The sequence below is a fragment of the Curcuma longa genome, chromosome 10 (genome assembly GCF_044706935.1).
Source record: "Curcuma longa cultivar G26 ecotype Majalengka, Jawa Barat chromosome 10, ITB_CL_G26_1.1, whole genome shotgun sequence".
Classification (NCBI taxonomy): Eukaryota; Viridiplantae; Streptophyta; class Magnoliopsida; order Zingiberales; family Zingiberaceae; genus Curcuma; species Curcuma longa.
The window spans coordinates 1,147,368-1,165,074 of record NC_133870.1 but is presented as its reverse complement, the minus strand read 5'-3'; the positions used below and the strand labels follow the sequence as shown (position 1 = coordinate 1,165,074).

At 37.7% G+C, this 17,707-nt stretch overlaps 2 pseudogenes; both read left to right on the top strand.

Annotated features, from left to right (window-relative positions):
- Window positions 1-11,749: 11,749 nt before the first annotated feature.
- LOC141836041 (uncharacterized) lies at window positions 11,750-12,830 on the top strand (annotated as a pseudogene).
- A 495-nt stretch (window positions 12,831-13,325) lies between these two features.
- Window positions 13,326-16,076, top strand: LOC141836040 (uncharacterized; annotated as a pseudogene).
- The last annotated feature ends 1,631 nt before the right edge of the window (window positions 16,077-17,707 follow it).

Genomic DNA, 17,707 nt, shown 5'->3' with positions numbered 1-17,707 from the left:
CAGACAAGGAAGCAGAGGTGTCGTTGTTGGTCAAAGGTATGCCCTTGAAGGGAAAAGCAATGGAAGGAATGAACCTCAAACAAATAACACTCTTCCACCATGAAGGAACAATTTGATAACAGTGCACTTGCTGGTGATGGTGCATCTGGATGGGATTGGTGAATGCAAATGAGAAGCAATTGACCTTTCACTCCACTCTTTTCTCCTCATCTGTCTATTTCATCCTAAACCCTTTTGAACTTATTGCTTCACCAATTTTCTTCCTGAAGGCATCTTTTCTTCAACCCTTTCTTTATGAAACCATCTCATCTCCCAGGATATGGAAGGGGCAGCAGCAAGGAGGGGTTTCTTTCAAATTCAGCTGAAGGTGGCAGTGACATCAACAGGCATTAATGGGAAGAATCGCAATATATGTGGTTACAAATGTTAAAAGTAAGGGTCAGGGAATGACAAAAATAATCAATTGGGAATTTGATAGAGATCATAGATGTGAGTATAGAAAGGGAGACTTCCAAAGGATGTAACATGGTTTTGACAACGGTGATTGTCTAGGCAGGTATAGGCAAGAAAGAAGAGGGAAGAATCATTGAATGGATAGGAGACAAGGTTAGGAGGGTTAGAGGAGAAAAAAATAGAGTTTGATAATAATGGTGGAAGGAGTGATCGCACCATCATATCCAATTCATGGCATCCCCTATGGTCGTGAAAGAGAGCATCTTAATTCCAAGAGAGAATCCACTTTGCAGAGAGGATACAAGGTTTTGCATGTGTTCCGACTAAATATCGTGGATGATCAAGCTATCGGTTAACGAATAGGCTGATATGCACGCTCCCCAGAGATAGTCGCAAGAAGAGATAAAGAGACTTGAAAATCACTCCAAAAGAGGGTTAGAATGGTACCGTAGATAGATCCCGGCAAGTCACTCTGATGCTCAAGTTAGGGTTTTGCGAGAGGAAGGAGATTAAGGGCTTGGGAAAATTAGGGTTTCATGTGTGCATACCTATGCCTCTGGGTATGGGCAGCCTTTTATAGAATTATCAATGTATTCAATCTCCGAAACATAAACATTCGTTTAAAATTTATTTTGAAATTCATGCTATCATTTATGGTATACTTCGATATACGTGCTCCTATTGTCCGTGTCTTCCGAGATACTTTCCTTGCTTTCCAAGAGAAACAGTTTTAGGATTTCATGGTCTTGTGGGCGAACCGACATTATAAGCTCAACCTAAAAGCGGACGATGAGAGACTCGAAACTGAAATGAGGTCGGCCCATGAGACTAAGTAGAAGCCGAGGTCGGGACCCGAGGCTTGAGGTGAAGTCAGCGCATGAGAATGAGGAAAGATCGAGGTCGGGATTCGAGACCGAATGGAGGTCGGCGCTCGAGACCAAATAGAAGCCGAGGTTGGGACTCGAGGCTTGAGGTGACCATGAGACCGAGGAGAGCTTAAGGTGAAGTCAGCGCATGAGATCGAGGAGAGGTCGGGATCTCACGAGGTAGAAGTCGAGGACTCCGAGGTGAAATCGGTTGAGTTGAAGTTAGAGGCTTGCATGAGACCGAGGAGAGCTCGAGGTCGGGATCCGAGACCAAATAGATGTCGGCGCCTGAGACCAAGTAGAAGCTGAGGTTGGACCTCGAGCCTTGAGGTGAAGTCGGCACATGAAATCGAGGAGAGCTTGAGGTCGGATCCGATACCGAATAGAGGTCGGCGCCCGAGACCAAGGCGTATCCAAGGCCTATGCCCGAGACCGAGATGGAGTAGAGGTTGGTGCCCGAGACCAAGGCGTACCTATGATCTAGTTTGAATAGGCCCAGGTTCGCAGCAGATTTAAACCCCTTATCTCTGGGCCTTACTTGCGTTCCTTTGACTGATAGCTCATCATAACTTTAACCCCCGCGTGACACATGGAGGTAATAAATTTCCGCCACATCAGTATGATATATACAAACTCCAAAATAATTTGATAATTAAAAATCCAATGTGGGATTAAATCCCTAACACATATAATTACTAACTCCAATAACTTTAATGACTATCAATTCTAAAGTTTACTCGATTAATATGCTTGATTCTCTGTTTATTCCAAAGACGAGTAAAAGAGAAAATGTTGACAATGAGAATCTTTCTAATACAATTAGCACATGCATTACATATGTGTATCCGATATAGCTGTGGATCTAAGTATGCAACACAACTATTTCTAAAACTATAAGTGTACACTCAGGCTATCATTGTCCTGGAAGGGTGCGAAGGAGGTAAAGAAGAGATTGAGTATTGAAGATTAACACCACATTTGCTATATGCAACTTATTTTTCTGCTTCATTTTACAGAGTAAATGTGTTGATCAACATTTTCTTTTTGCAGCACTAGATTTTTATGGAGCACTAAGGTCAAGAACTTATGATCAGGCAATCTCCAAGGTGTTCATATTTGATGTTTATATATTGTTTAAACAGATGCCATGATCTCCTGTTGTTACATTTTTTTTCTATTAACTAATCAATTATTAACATATTCTTCAAAAGGTGACTAAGTGTTGTTCATGACATTGTGGTTTTGATTTGAAATCTTATAGTAAAAAAATAGTATGTATTGGATTCTAGGCTTACAGTTTGAGAAGCTTTATCTTGTTTACAAATTGATTAGCTAAATTAATGCAGAGGAAAGTTAACCGAAAATGAGAGAGGGAGAGCGAGAGAGAGAGAGAGTTGGGCTGGCAGACAAACACCTTAGTACCAGAAATGCATTTTCTTTTTTGAATGACTTAATGTGCCATGTGTGTGTGCTGCCATGACTATCACCCATGCCATGCTTTTCAATTTTCAATAAGATGTTATATGGCAAGTGATGGCTGAAATAATCAAGTGAACCAGATGATTGCCTATGGTTACTTCTTCTGGCTTGAGAAAGACCAGAATAAAAAATTAGTTAGCATTTGTATGGCAAAAAAATAATGGAAGTTACAAAACAAATTAATGATAGACAAAGTAATGAAATATGCATGCCAACGGGGGGGCGTTGAACTTGCTGACAACATAGAGCTTGGTTGGAAAGACCATAATTCCTAAAGCATGAGCGTACAACTTTTTACAAGTTCTCCTGGGATCATAATTTTCTTATGTGATCAAGCATTACTTGGTATTAGCTACAAAAGTTCGCCATGGAATGTAAGGTTGTGGTAATGGAATCATGAAAGATATACTCCCTACGAAATTGGTAGTAGCATATGTTTCATAAGAAAAGCAAAAACTAAGATCACCTTAGTTACACAATACAAAATGCATGGTTAATCACCTGCATTGTTAGAGGCATGGAAATAAATTAATATGTAGATTCCTGATTAGTGTTTCATCCAAGTCATGATATTCAATTAGAAAAGGAATCCATACATCAATATATATACTACCCAAACATAATTATTGGGCAATCAAATTATGTGGTTCTAAACTATCTATACCACCAATTATGTTGCAGTTTCATGTTATGAAACTTTTTTAATGCAAAAGGGTGCACTTTCATCTCTACTTTATTCTATTCTTATAAGAATTACATAGAGATAGCTTTTACATCTGGGTATTATGAGTTGTGTGCAAAATCATACATCAGTGCCTTGTTTCTTGAGCGTTTGATATTTGCTACTTTCTTCCCTTCATTCTAAAGCCATTAGTCATTTTTGATTATAGTGTGGTGTTAGTCTCTTCTGCAGTCGTGATTCTTCAATCTGAATATTTTTCTTATTGTTTATTTTTAGCATTACCAATGTGTATGACTTTTGCAGCTTAATTCTAATTTGTAGTGGGTAAGTGAGATTGGTGGACATGAAAAACTTGGTGACAAGCTTCTTAAAGAAAAGAATAAAGCAAAGCTTCCTACTTTTGTTCCCCCCAAGGTTAGTACTCATGGGAACACCTAACTTTCTAATGTTATACAGCAGAATGATATTTTCCTTTATCATTAGTAGAGGTTCAATCTCATTAGCTAGCTTGTTGTCAATCAAAAATGTTAGTATTATTAGCAATCATTGTTCTACTTGACATTCTCTGACTCTTAGTTATTATGTTTGTGAGATCAAATTGGCAGCTAGCTAAGTTGGCCACAAATAGGTGCAACCTGGTTCCCGTTTTATCCTGTTGTCTTCCCCATTTTTATACTTTATTCCTAACTTCTTGCTTCATCCTCCTTGCATGTCCATTAACACAAACCAATGAACTTGGATGAGCTCATAGTAGCATATTGAATTCAGAAAGTAAAATTGACCACAAATGGGTGCAACCTGGTTACCGTTTTATCCTGTTCTCTTCCCCATTTTTATACTTCATTCCTAATTTCTTGCTTCATCCTCCTTTCATGTCCATCAACATAAACCAATGAACTTGGATGAGCTCATAGTGGCATACTGAATTCAGAAAGTAAAATTGATCGAAACCCAAATTAACAACTGACTTGACTTTCTTTGTCCAGTTATCCTAATGTTACTGCAAATGATATACTTTTTATTCTAACTTTGCTACCATAAAGCCTACTTTATAGATTGCTCATTACCCAAATCCATCAAGCATAATTGGTTACCCAAACTCATGGTGAGAGATATATTTGTTACTGAAAATTCAAAGTTACAGATCGCTTTTTTTTTTTGTTAACCAGCAATAATTAGTTTGATAAGTTCAAGTGGAAAAGGGAATGATATTATAGATCATGTGCAAAAGATATGTATGTAATCAAGCAATCGAACATCAACAAACAAAAAATTCAGTCCCAACTATGATCTTCTCCCATCATTGATCTCTAAATGCTATATTATTAACAGTATCTTTATCTTTTAAGGTTTAAGTTTGGGAAAAGAAATATTGTATTGCATTAATCTGAGATGATCATTACATTAGTATATATAGGACTCCTGGTAGAAACCTAAACTTAGAATTGTAAAGTTGGGATTAACTAAATATACTTAATACCCTATTAACTCAAATTAAGGTTTAAAATGCCATTCATTCTACACAGTTTGGGTCCCCAATCAAGATGGTACAATTTTGTCATTGTATTGTCTGGACATTCGACAAGCTTCGACATGCATCTACAGTGTGTCAAGACGAATTTAAATAGATTTATGTCTTTAATCCTTCAACTTAGTCTATTTCCCTTTATCGATAAATATTATAACAATTAAATAGCCAAATAAATTAAAATTCTATTGTATCATGCCATAAGTTCTGGCATGTTAGCATTCCAAAATGAATTTATCAGATTTATAATCATTTAATCCTTTTGCACTTAGATATTCTACTTTTAAAAGTATGACTACGTGAATTAGATAGTTGAATTACCTTTTTTTTTTACTTCAATGCAGCTCGAGGTGAATGTAAATGAGCTTTACGATTGTCTTCTTCCATTCTTGTTTAGTTTTAAATATGTTTATAGAAATTAGATAAATCAATTGATTAGAATTTTGGAGAAACTAGCTAAAAAATAAGTCATTAATTAAATTCATCTTAACAAGCTTCAATGTGTGGCGATGCGTGCTGAAGTGTGCCTATTATCTACACCAATGTGGTACTTATTAACACGAGTAGCATGAGCAGCACATGAGAGATTACCCATGCCAATTAATATTGGATTTTGATAATTTACTTCAATGGTAAGTTTCAAAAGTGCCACTTAGGATGGCATGAATTTCAAACCATGACTCTTAACACTCTCACCTTTCCTCTTGTTGGAGCATAGCTATTATTCATATCTAATTTATTATAAAAATGAAAGAAGTTAGATGCAAAAAATAGACTAAATACAACTATAATGAAACAAAATTAATACTTGCATCCAAAGAAAATAAACTTAAAAAGTTAATGGCATGCAATTAATGTGGTACTCATTAATACATTAGTACATTGACAAAGAAAGAGGCTAAAGGGAGATTTCAAGCACAAATTTGAGTTGTTTCGCTACAGTGGCCCATACAACATTGCGTGGTTTGAATTCTCATATCGTGTTGGATGAAACGATCGAAACATATGATTCTGATAAATTACTAAAACTCGATACTACTCGGCATTAAGACAATATCTCGTGTTGTGTCAAATGTATCCACGAGCACTTGACATCCTTGGCGTGCTAAAATTGAAATAATAATATTTTTTTATAATTTATCTTCATAAAGATAATATCTCAATCGTAGCATTCTAGATGGAAAGCAAACATTGAGCTTACCTATATAGTTGTCTTAATTTTTTTCTTCCTCTCTTTCCTCCTTCCACCTCCAATTTATCAACATAATACTGAAATAGTATCGGTCCAATCAAAGACCAAAACACTAACACAGTTCAAGATTTCAAACCCTACAACATTGTATAATAGATTGAGGTAAAAGGAAAACAGTCTATGAACTTGGAGGAAAGATAAAATGGATACTTGATGGAGGAATCTCATTGTTTGAGAGCTCGCATAGTTGTGATTCCAATGCTTGCATAGTTTGTGTGCAAGTATGGAAGTGCCATAAAGGTTTGTCATGAGCTATAGTCTTAATTTTATCTATGGATGGAGATGCCAAGGTAGAATTGGGCAGCAACAATGCATGGGCAATGATAGCCCAAGAGGAAACAAGTTCGGAGAAGAGGCTTGCAAAGAAGGCTTATGTCGATACTCTAGTTCTATTTAAAAAGGCTCATTGGAGACAAGAAGTCAATGAGGTATGTATGGAAGGAAGTAGGAGATATCGCATCAGCATGGGATGGTTTACAGTAGTTAAAGTATGAAAGAGGAATTTTGTGATAGAGAGGACTCATGAATGAGGAAGCTTACAACCTCCAAGGGGAATGCTCCTTTGAAAAACCTTATTCCTAAAAGGGGTGCATATATAAGACTCATGATAAACATTGGTACATATAGGACTCAGGATAAAACCTACATAGAAATAGTAATTGCCTTATTAATGATGCATGTTAACTGTTAAGTACACAGTTGTCATCAAGTAGTAAAATTATCGTCTTTAGGGATCGTGGAGTTGAGTACCAGTTTATGTGCAATGGAAGATTATCTAAATGAATCAAAATTGGGAGAATCGTTGTGAAAGCAAATGCACTAAGAAAACGGAATTGAAAGACTAGGAGAAAAATCAGTTCTTTGAGACAATTCTAGGACTTCGATTTCACCATGACGATCAGTGACGATGTAGTTGTGAATCTCTCTTTTACCTTAATGTCGATCATGTTTGAAGGTGGTCTATCTTAAGGTACCTGATGTTTCCTTTCAAGAATATACCGGCTTATCTACCCTAATGCGGTCTCTCCTTTCATAGTAGTCGAATTAGGATAGATCATTTACACTCTGTGATAGCCAATGATACCCTCCTTTGAATTACTTTCGTGAACAACCTCTCAAGTTTTGTTATTGTAGGTCAGAGAGCGGAATTTGTCTTTCGGTTCTTCCTCCTCACCCTAAGATTTATGCTAATGTCTGTTAAGATATATTAGCATGTTATGCTAATATATCAACACATTATGCGATAAAAGAGATGAATATCAAACTACAATTATCAAATCAACGTTAGGTTACTCTCTAATCTTAGAATTAAGGAGATTATTACAATAGAGAAACAAGTCAAAAACATGATCAAAAGCATTCTACAACTCAAAGGTGTCCTAAGGTAATCGCCGTATGGTTGTATTGTTAAATTGTTTAATAATAAATAAAGTTCACTTTTGAAGTGCATAATTTCTTATGTTTAATTGGATCTTAAACTTAATTATTGAATGTCCGTAATACGATTCATATCATGAGAGAATTTGTGATTGGATCACAACTTGTGAGGATCTTTACATATGTAATTATAAATGTATTGAAATTATCTCTAGTCGATAAATTGACGATTACGGACCGTCATCGATTCTGTTAAGACTAGCACGTTTAAACTCCTTGGTTCGACAAGCAGCCAAACTTACTAGCTGGAGACATTAGGTGTTGAGAGATAAGCGTAGATGTTGATTAAGGGTAATCAATTCATTGGAGTGACCTGCCTTGAGACTTCGTATGATTCTTTTTAAGCACATGTCAACGAAGATCTCAATGCGGCTTAAGTGCGAGTTTCCTTAGACTTGTAGTATTCAAGTCACCTTGGTCATGTAAGTTTATACTTTGACATCTTAAGCAGACATCTTTAATAAGGTGTGGATCCGAGATGATTGGGTATAAGTTGAAGTGTTCGAAGGTGTTTGAATAGCCCACAGAGGATTCACCGCTCTCTGCTAAGAGAGACATATACCCTACGGCCACTTGTTGAGATTGTTACTGAAAGTCTTTGGCCAAAGCAACACATGTCAAGAGTATGACACTCTTGACACATATGTAAGTAACTTGAATCCATATGACAAGAAAGTAGCTTGGGTTAGGTGTGACGTAGTCAGCCTAGTGTAGACTGACACAGACAAACTATGTCCAGAACTCGAGCAGGTATAGGATGGTGAAAGGAATAAGGCACGTTTATTTAAGCAGCTGAAAGGTTTAGAAATCATCATTCTGAAATCAATCGTTGATTTTTAAGTTAATTGGGGATTATGATGTACTACTAGGTGTTACTCATGATCGTTCCGGAATTAATGATTAATTACAGACGACCAACATAATCGGGAACCTATTGGATCACACGAACAAAAAGTTTTCGGAAGGACTTAAAACGAGTTTGAGAATTGGATTCTCACATCGAGAGAATGTTGATTTGGTTGGACCAAACAACGAGAAAAATTAGTTTGGTTTAAGTCAGAAGAAGCTTGGTTGTTGAACCAAATGACTTGATATTAAATCAAAATTAAACCAACTTGGTTTGATTTATAATGAAAACTATTTTGGCAAAATAAAAAAGATGATCAGATTTGTCTCGAGAAGACGAATCAAACAAAACTTGTTTGGTCAAATTGGAGGTCATTTGATAACGAAACCAAGCATGAACCAAATGCAAAACCGATTTGCTATAGTAATGACCCGAACCTAGTTCAATCGAGAACCGAGTTTTTCCCTTTTCTTCTCCCGGCCCGGCCCACGCGCGCCACGCCCCATCTTCCTCACGTGCGACGACTGTCCAACGCACCCGCGTCGCCGCCACACGATGGCCGCAGTGAGTATAAGAGGAAGGTCGAGCCGAGGGATCCAAGCACAAGAGCTCGAGCGAATGTAAGAGAGGAAAAACCCTAAGTTTGCTTCTGCCCTGTTTTCTCGCCATCGCCGCCGTGACCGGAGCTCGAGCGCGATCCCGCCAACCGCCGGAGGAGCCAATCGCCGGAGGAGAGCAGTGAACAGGTAGTAGATCCTTTTCCCTTGCTCCCGCGTGCTCCTGAGCTCGGCCACCGCCGCCTTGCCCTATTTCCTCACTATCGCCGCCACTGCCACCTTGCTCCATCGTCGGGCGAGCCAGGGTTCCGGTGAAGGGTGAATTTGCTACCACTTTAGGGTTTCCAAAACCCTAATTGATGCTGCCAAACGGTTCGCCGAAGAAGCTTTTGTGGGATTCTTCGTTGGACAGAGAAGTTGCAGGTGTTTTCAAGATTGTGGTAGATTGTAGAGGTTTTTGTCATGCACCTACGGTGTTTTCATTTCCCAGAAAGTGTTCCAGTGATTTTTTTATGTTCTGTATTGTTGGAATTGTAATTCCCGGTGATAGAAAGAAAGTCCGGAAATGATCGCGACGTGTATTGTTGCGTGTTTCCAATATTAGAGTTTTCTCTCGTATCAGCTGTTACTGCTTGTTGGCCAGTACAGAAGACTGTGACGTACTTGAGGCTTTGGAAGCGTTTTGAAGATCACTTCACGTGAATCACCAATAGAGGCGGGACTCAGAGGAGGACCGTGCGATTGATGCCCTTCCCGCTAAGCGTCATACACTAAGTACGTGTAGAATATTAATTATGTAAAAATTTTAATTTCTTACTATGTCTTGTACTTACTATTTTCTTACTATGCTTGCGTGTGTTGTGATAATTTGTATAATTATTGTCGGCTTTATTTCCGCTACGCACGTTTCTGAAACGTGAAATATGCGCATTGTACCGGGATGATCCCAACACGACCAACACAACTTGGTATTTTATACATGGATTATATCTATATATAGTGGAACACGACTACGAATTCTTTTCAAGTTGTCTTTCTTTAAGCTGGTCATAGTTGTATCAAATAATTATTTGGATATATGCTATCGAGACTAACATTGAATGAACAGTGTGATATGAGATGATAATGGGACTATATTTATTGCATGGTAAATTGTTGCCTAAGCCATTTTATAGAATCCAACACTTTAGGGATATCGGATAGTCTTAATGCCTTGCTAGAGGTTAATCAAGATTTGTGTACATGAATCGATAAAGAAGCTTTTCTTGTGGGGTCAAAAAGTTTGATCATTCAAGATACATTGCCACAACTTTTGGAAGCTAAAGAGTCGCACACATAAAGCTCGAGCTCTCGGTATATGCGCATGAACCTTGAAGAAGGAATAAGAGTTAATTACCTTACTAAATTAAATAGATACTTAAAAGTTATATGTTTAATAAGAATTAATTAGAATAAATTAAGCATTAATTTATACAATTATTTGGATAGAGCAATTGCGAAATTAAATGTAATTTATACAATTAGAATTTGAGGAGTTAAATTGAAAATTAAAAGATGATTTAATTTAGATTTTGTTTTCAGTATAGATTTAATTAGCTAAAATTAATTTTTCCAGTCTTGTAAAAGTTAGTTTAGAAAAAAAAAATTAGGAATAATGTTATAAGTATTGTGACAATTTTAGAAGATTTATAGTTTTAATATATTTCCACCAGCCGACCACCAACCCGCCCAGGGCTCGGCTAGGGCCCGGCCAGCGCGTGTACCACCAGGAAAAGGAATAAAGAATGAAAAATAATTAAGAAAGATAGGATTTTACCGTTGTGCATTGTCACCTAACGCTTCACTGTTGCCATCGCAATCGCCGGAGGGATCGGAGAGGAACGAATCGAGGTTGTAGGGTCGTAGGAGAGCAGAGAATCACGCAGAGAAGGGGAAAATCATGAAAGAGAAGGAGAAAAAGATCGGGTTGGTGGAATTAGTTAGAATTTTTGGTGACGAATCTAAATTTGTCGTCATATTCGTCACCAAGTTTAGCGATGAATCCAGGATTCATAGCCAAATTTGTGATGAATCCTGGATTCATCACAAATATTTGGCAATGAATTATGATTCATTGCCAAACTTGGCGATGAATCCATGAATTCGTCGCCAAGTTTGGCGACGAATCAGATATTCATCGCCAAATGGTGATGAATTCATCGCCATATGGCGATGAATTTTGTGATAAAAATTAGTCCATAGTAATTTTCACAATTAAACTATTTCGTCGCAAATTTCGTTGCAAACTAGCGACCAAAATATATTTTGTCACAAATTTTATTGTAAATTTACGATGAAATAAATTATCATAAATTTTCATTACTAATACCCTGTATAGAGAGATGACTTGAATCCTCTACTATGCTATTTTAGTGTAAATTAGGAGTTTTTATTAATTATAAATTAAAATTTTGAATGGTGTGTGTGACAATAAATAAATATAAAAATAATAAACTATAAAAATTTTGGCACCGTTGTTGGGGAACTAAAATGATGTTCGTTTGTTTTTAGATTGTATATTGGTTTTGTTTGATTCTTGTGTTTCCATTTTCTTGATCTATTTGTTTATTTATTTGTGGTTCTTAATTTGTTACTTGATAGTAAGGTGTATGACCAAGTCTTCTTACGATAAATTGTTTAAGCTTGACCCCGAGATTGATAGAATAATAAAAAATTGTAGAAAAATAGAACCTTGAAGTAGCTTGCAGCACTTAATGTGACTTATCAATACTCTTGCATTAGCTATCATATGTTAGAGGGGGATTTTGAGCTTACGTTTGGTATTATAAACTAACTTCTCAAATTTATGGATTATCAGAAGAAGATCCCAACAGACATCTACATGAGTTTCATGTAGTTTGTTCAACTATAAAACCACATGGAATTTCAGAGGAGGATATCAAGTTGCGAGCCTTTCTCTTTTCATTAGCAGAAGCAGCTAAAGATTGGTTTTATTCACTCCCACTTGAATGTATTACATGTTGGCTTGATATGAAGAGAATATTTTTGAAGAAATTCTTTCCAGCTTCCAAAACTACAACTATCCAAAAAAGTATTTGTGGCATTCATCAGATTGTGAGGGAGACTCTATATGATTATTGGGAGAGATTCAAGAAATTGTGTTCGAGTTGCCCCTAACATCAGATCAGTGACCAGCTACTTGTTCAGTACTTCTATGAGAGATTGATTCTCATGGACAGGAGTATGATAGATGCATCCAGTGGAGGTGCTTTGGTGAACAAGACTCCAAGTCAAGCTAGGGAGCTCATCACAAATATGGCACATAATTCATAGTAGTTCAAGAGCAGAGCGATTGTCGCTCGAGGTGTTAGTGAAGCTTACTTGGCATCTACTGAGCATCAGCGAATGAAGAACACTATATAGGAGCTAACATCTCTAGTGAGATAGATGGAAATAAATCAGATAGTCCACCCCTCTACTATTCCTGTGTCAGTGATGAAGGTTTGTAACATTCATTCTAGTTCAGAGCATTATACGGATGTATGCCTATCTCTTCATCAAGATAAAGCATATGCAGTGGCGAATCAATTCCCTTCCCATCCCCAATACCAGTAGCAGTACAAGTATGATCCTATGTCAGCTATATACAATCCGAGTTGGAGAGATTAGCCAAATCTAAGGTATGGAAATTCATTTCAGCAACCATATCATCCACTATCTGGATTTTAGCAATCAAATGCATTTCACAACAACCCAGTTGCAACCAATTCATAGTCACAGTAGCTTCCAAATCCAAACCTTACAAGACCTAAAATTAAAGACCTTATGCAGCAATTGATACTACAACAGCAACAACATCAACAAAGGACAGATGCAGCTATACAAAACATAGAGAGACAAATAAGTCAGCTCGCTTCCAATATAAATCAGCTGCAGTCACAAGGGTCTAATCAGTTACCTTCACAGTCCATTCCAAACCTAAAGGGAAATGTAATTGCAGTTATGCTTTGGAGTAGAAGATTCACTACCGACTTTATTGCATTGGTTCTATCCCTTGACCCTATTGTTATGGATCAGATCATATAACCGGAGTTACAACCATGATTATCCTTCCCTCTGAGGCCAGTGTAACCTAGGAAGAGTGTTGAAGAAGAGAAGGCTAGGGAATTCCAAGAGCTTATGGATTTGTTCAGCAAAGTGGAGGTGAATGTTCCTTTGTTAATAATGATTAAGCATATTCCCAAGTATGTCAAGTTTCTTAAGGATCTGTGTGTTCACAAGAAGAAATTGAAAGGGAATGAGTTAGTTAATATGGGGAAGAATGTATCTGTACTCCTTCAGTCACTATCCCAGAAGTTGAGGATCCAAAAGTTTTCATTGTACCATGTGTCATTGGGAGTTGCATTTTTGAGGATGCTATGCCAGATTTAGATGCCTCGATTAATGTCATGTCGAGATCACTCTTCTAGTCACTTGGTATTGGACCTTTGTAGCTACAAGGGTTGTTATTCAATTGGCTAACCCTAGTCATGCTCACCCAGCAAGAGTGATAGAGAATATTTTGGTTAAGGTGAGAGAGATTATATTCCCTGTAGATTTTTAAATTTTGGATATGGAATGTGAGATATCTAGATATAGAGTCCCACTCATTCTGGACAGACCCTTTCTTAAGACTATCAGAACCAAGATTAATGTACATGCAGTGACACGTTCCATGGAGATTAAAGATACAATGGTATAGTTTAATATTTTGGACGCTATGAAGTATCCGATGGAGGATCATTCTATTCTTAGTATTGGTTTATCTGATGAGTTGGATTGCATGGATATTTTGGTTGAGTTTGCTTCTAATTTGGATATTTTTGAATCTTCTGAGTTGTGTCTTGAGTCTGATGATTTTGATGACTAGGATGATGATAGAAGCACAGTTGCATTGGGCCTTATCTGTGACCTTTTCTCTTTTGGTGAGGAATATGAAAGTGTAAAGACTTGCACACTAGAAGCAACACCCCAAAAATCACTTCCACTAGTTGTTCAGCCACTGAAACTTCAGTTGAAGCCTCTACGTGTGCATCTGAAATATGTGTATTTGGAGAAGGACGAGTAGCTACCCGTTATTATCGCTCGAAATCTAGATTCAGAGCAAGAGCAAAGATTGTTAGATATCTAAGGCTGCATAGAAAGGTTGTTGGATGGACACTTGCTGATATACCTGGTATTAGTCCTTCTATTTATATGCACAGTATTCATTTAGAGGAGGATGTGAAGCCAGTAAGACAACCACAGAGACTACCCAATCCACTCATTTTTGATGTTGTGAAGAAAGAGGTGACTAAACTTCTGCAGGCTGACATCATATACCCTATTTTAGACAGTGAGTGAGTGAGTCCAGTTTAGGTGGTTCTAAAAAATTCTAGCATCACAGTAGTGGTGAATGAGGAGAATGAATTAATTCCCATCAGAGTGCAGAATTTATGGAAAGTGTGTGTGGATTACAAGAAGTTCAAGTAGGCCAGTAGAAAAGATCACTACCCCTTGTCTTTTATTGATCATATGTTAGAAAAGCTAGCAAGCAACTCCCATTAATGCTTCCTAAATGGGTACACGGGGTATTTTTAGATATGCATCACTCCAGATGATCAGGATAAGATGACTTTCACTTGCCCCTTCAGGATGTTCGCTTATCAACATATGTCATTCGGACTCTACAATGCTCCAGGAACCTTTCAGCGATGTATGGTGAGTATCTTCGATGATTTATTAGAGCATTGCATGGAAGTATTCATAGATAATTTTTCTATTTATGGCTCATCTTTTGATGCATGTTTGGATAATTTATCGTGGGTTTTGCATAGATGCATTGAGATTGATTTGATTTTGAATTTTGAAAAATATTATTTCATAGTCGAGCACGATATTATTTTGGGTCATATAGTCTCTAAGAATGGCATTAAAATAAATCCTGTTAAAATTAGTGTTATTTATTCTTTACCTTATCCTTCATGCGTGCGGGAAGTGCGAGCATTCCTTGGATATGCAGGTCTCTACAGCGATTTCATTAGAGATTTTGACAAAATTACTCTTCCATTGATCCATTTGTTGCAAAAAGATATAGTGTTTCACTTTGATCAGAGGTGTAGGGATGTTTTCACCCAACTGAAGGAAGCTCTTGTATCGACCCTGATCATTAGACCTCTAGATTGGACACTTTCATTCGAGCTTATGTGTGATGATTTGAATTACACGATGGGAACTGTCCTAGCACAGAGAGTGGATAGAGCACCTCGTGTCATCTGCTACTCTTTAAAGACTTTAGATGTTGTGCAAGCCAACTACACCACAATGAAAAAAGAGCTTTTATTGATTATCTTTGCTTTAGATATATTTAGATCATATTTGCTCTGTTCTCATGTGGTTATTTTTTATAAGCATGCAGCTTTAAAATTCCTCCTAAAGAAGCCAGACCCCAAGCCAAGACTAATCAGGTGGATGCTTTTGCTCTAAAAATTTGACTTGGAGATACATGATAGAAGCAAGAGGGAGAACCTAATAGCAGATCACTTAAGTAGGATTGAGAGGGATGAGGAGCCCATGTTAATAACTAATGCTTTTCTAGATGAGCAGCTTTTACAGCTGTATGGTGAGTCTTCATGGTATGCATATCTGATAAATTTGTTAGTAGTAAATATTTTTTCTCACACAATTACACGAGCACAAAAAGATAAATTAAGAAGTGATGCAAAATATTATGTGTGGGGTGTGCCATATTTGTGAAAATTTTTTAGTGATTAGATTATTAGATGACGCATTCTTGATTATGATTTTCAGTCCGTATTATCATTCTATCATTCTTTTGCATGTGGTGGATGCTTTAGTCCCCAGCGGACTGATAGGAAAGTGTTAGAGTCTAGATTGTATTGGCCTACCCTGTTTCATGATGCAAATAACTTCTATAAATCTTGTGATCGGTGTTAATGAACTAGAAACATAGGACGTAGGAATGAAATGCCTCAATAAAGTATGCTGTTTTGTGAGATTTTTGATGTATGGGGTATTGACTTCATAGGTCTATTTCCTGTCTATTTTAGATTTATATATATTTTATTAGAAGTTGATTATGTTTCTAAATGGGTGGAGGTCATCCCCACCAGGACTGATGATTCTTTAGTTGTTATGAATTCTATCAGGTCTCACATATTTTACAGATTTGGAGTACCTAGGGCAATCATCAGTAATCAAGAGTCTCACTTTTGCAATAGGCACATGAAGGCCTTGCTAAGCAAGTATGGGGTATTGCACAAGATTTTAACTCCTTATCATCCCCAGACAAATGGCTAAGCTGAGGTATCGAATAGAGAAATCAAGTTGATCCTGGAAAAGACAATGGGGCCAGATAGGGAAGATTGGAGCAAGAGGTTCGAGGATGCATTGTGGGCTTACCGGATGGCCTATAAGACTCCTATAGGCATGTCTCCATACATGATCATTTTGGCAAAGCCTATCACATGCCAGTGGAGATAGAGCATAGGCCTATTGGACAGTAAAAGCATGCAACCTGGACACTGACAAAGCTAGAATGGAAAGAAAATTGTAACTTCAGAAACTTGAGGAAATTAGATTGGAAGCTTATGAGAACTTGAGCTTGGGACACTCGCTCCGGTAGTGTCCTTTCTTGCTACACTCATAACAAGTCACATTAGATGTATCAAAATTATTATCATTTGTTTTACCTTTACCCTTGTATCGTCGGCTCTTCCTCATCATCCTTCTCACAAAGTTGGCCATCTCGCTTGATGATGAAGAGTCACCCTCGTCTTCGGATTCGGAAGATGAAGAAACCTCCTTCTTCTTGTCTTTCTTCTTCTTCTTCCCATCCTTGCTCTTTTCTCCTGCAACAAGAGCTATACCTTTCTCTTTTTGACCTTTGTTAGCAAGTTCATGAAGTTCCATTTCACAAAAAAATTCATCTAATTTAACTATTGAAAGATCCTTGGATACTTTGTAGGCATCCACCATGGATGACCACAAAGCATTCCTTGGAAAAGCTTTTAGAACATACCTTACAAGGTCGCGGTTTTCGACCTTCTCGTCGACGGTGTGCAAGCCATTGAGAATCTCCTTGAAGCGACCATGTAGTTCACTTACCGTTTCATTCTCCTTCATTGAGAGATTTTGGAGTTGGTTCAAGAATAGATCTCTCTTCGCAATCCGGGAGTCTCGGGTCCCCTCGTGAAGCTCGATGAGCTTGTTCCACAAATCCTTCGCGCTTGTGAACGGACCGCTCCGCGGACCATCTTGATGAGTCGAGTTCCTTACCTTCTTCATCCCTCGGTGGTGTGAAACCTTCCTTGACCGAGAACCACATGGAGATATCGGTCTTGAGATAATACTCCATGCGGCTTCTCCAATATTGAAAGTCGGCTCCATCGAAGAAAGGTGGTCGGTTTGTGCTGAATCCTTCCTTCATGGCCATCTCGCTAACTCTTTAGGGTTGAAATCCAAACAAAGAGCCCAGGCTCTGATACCACTTGTTGAAGATCGGAGATGGCTAGAGAGGGGGGAGTGAATAACCTCCTTTCGAAAATCGATTTTCTCCTACAAAAATG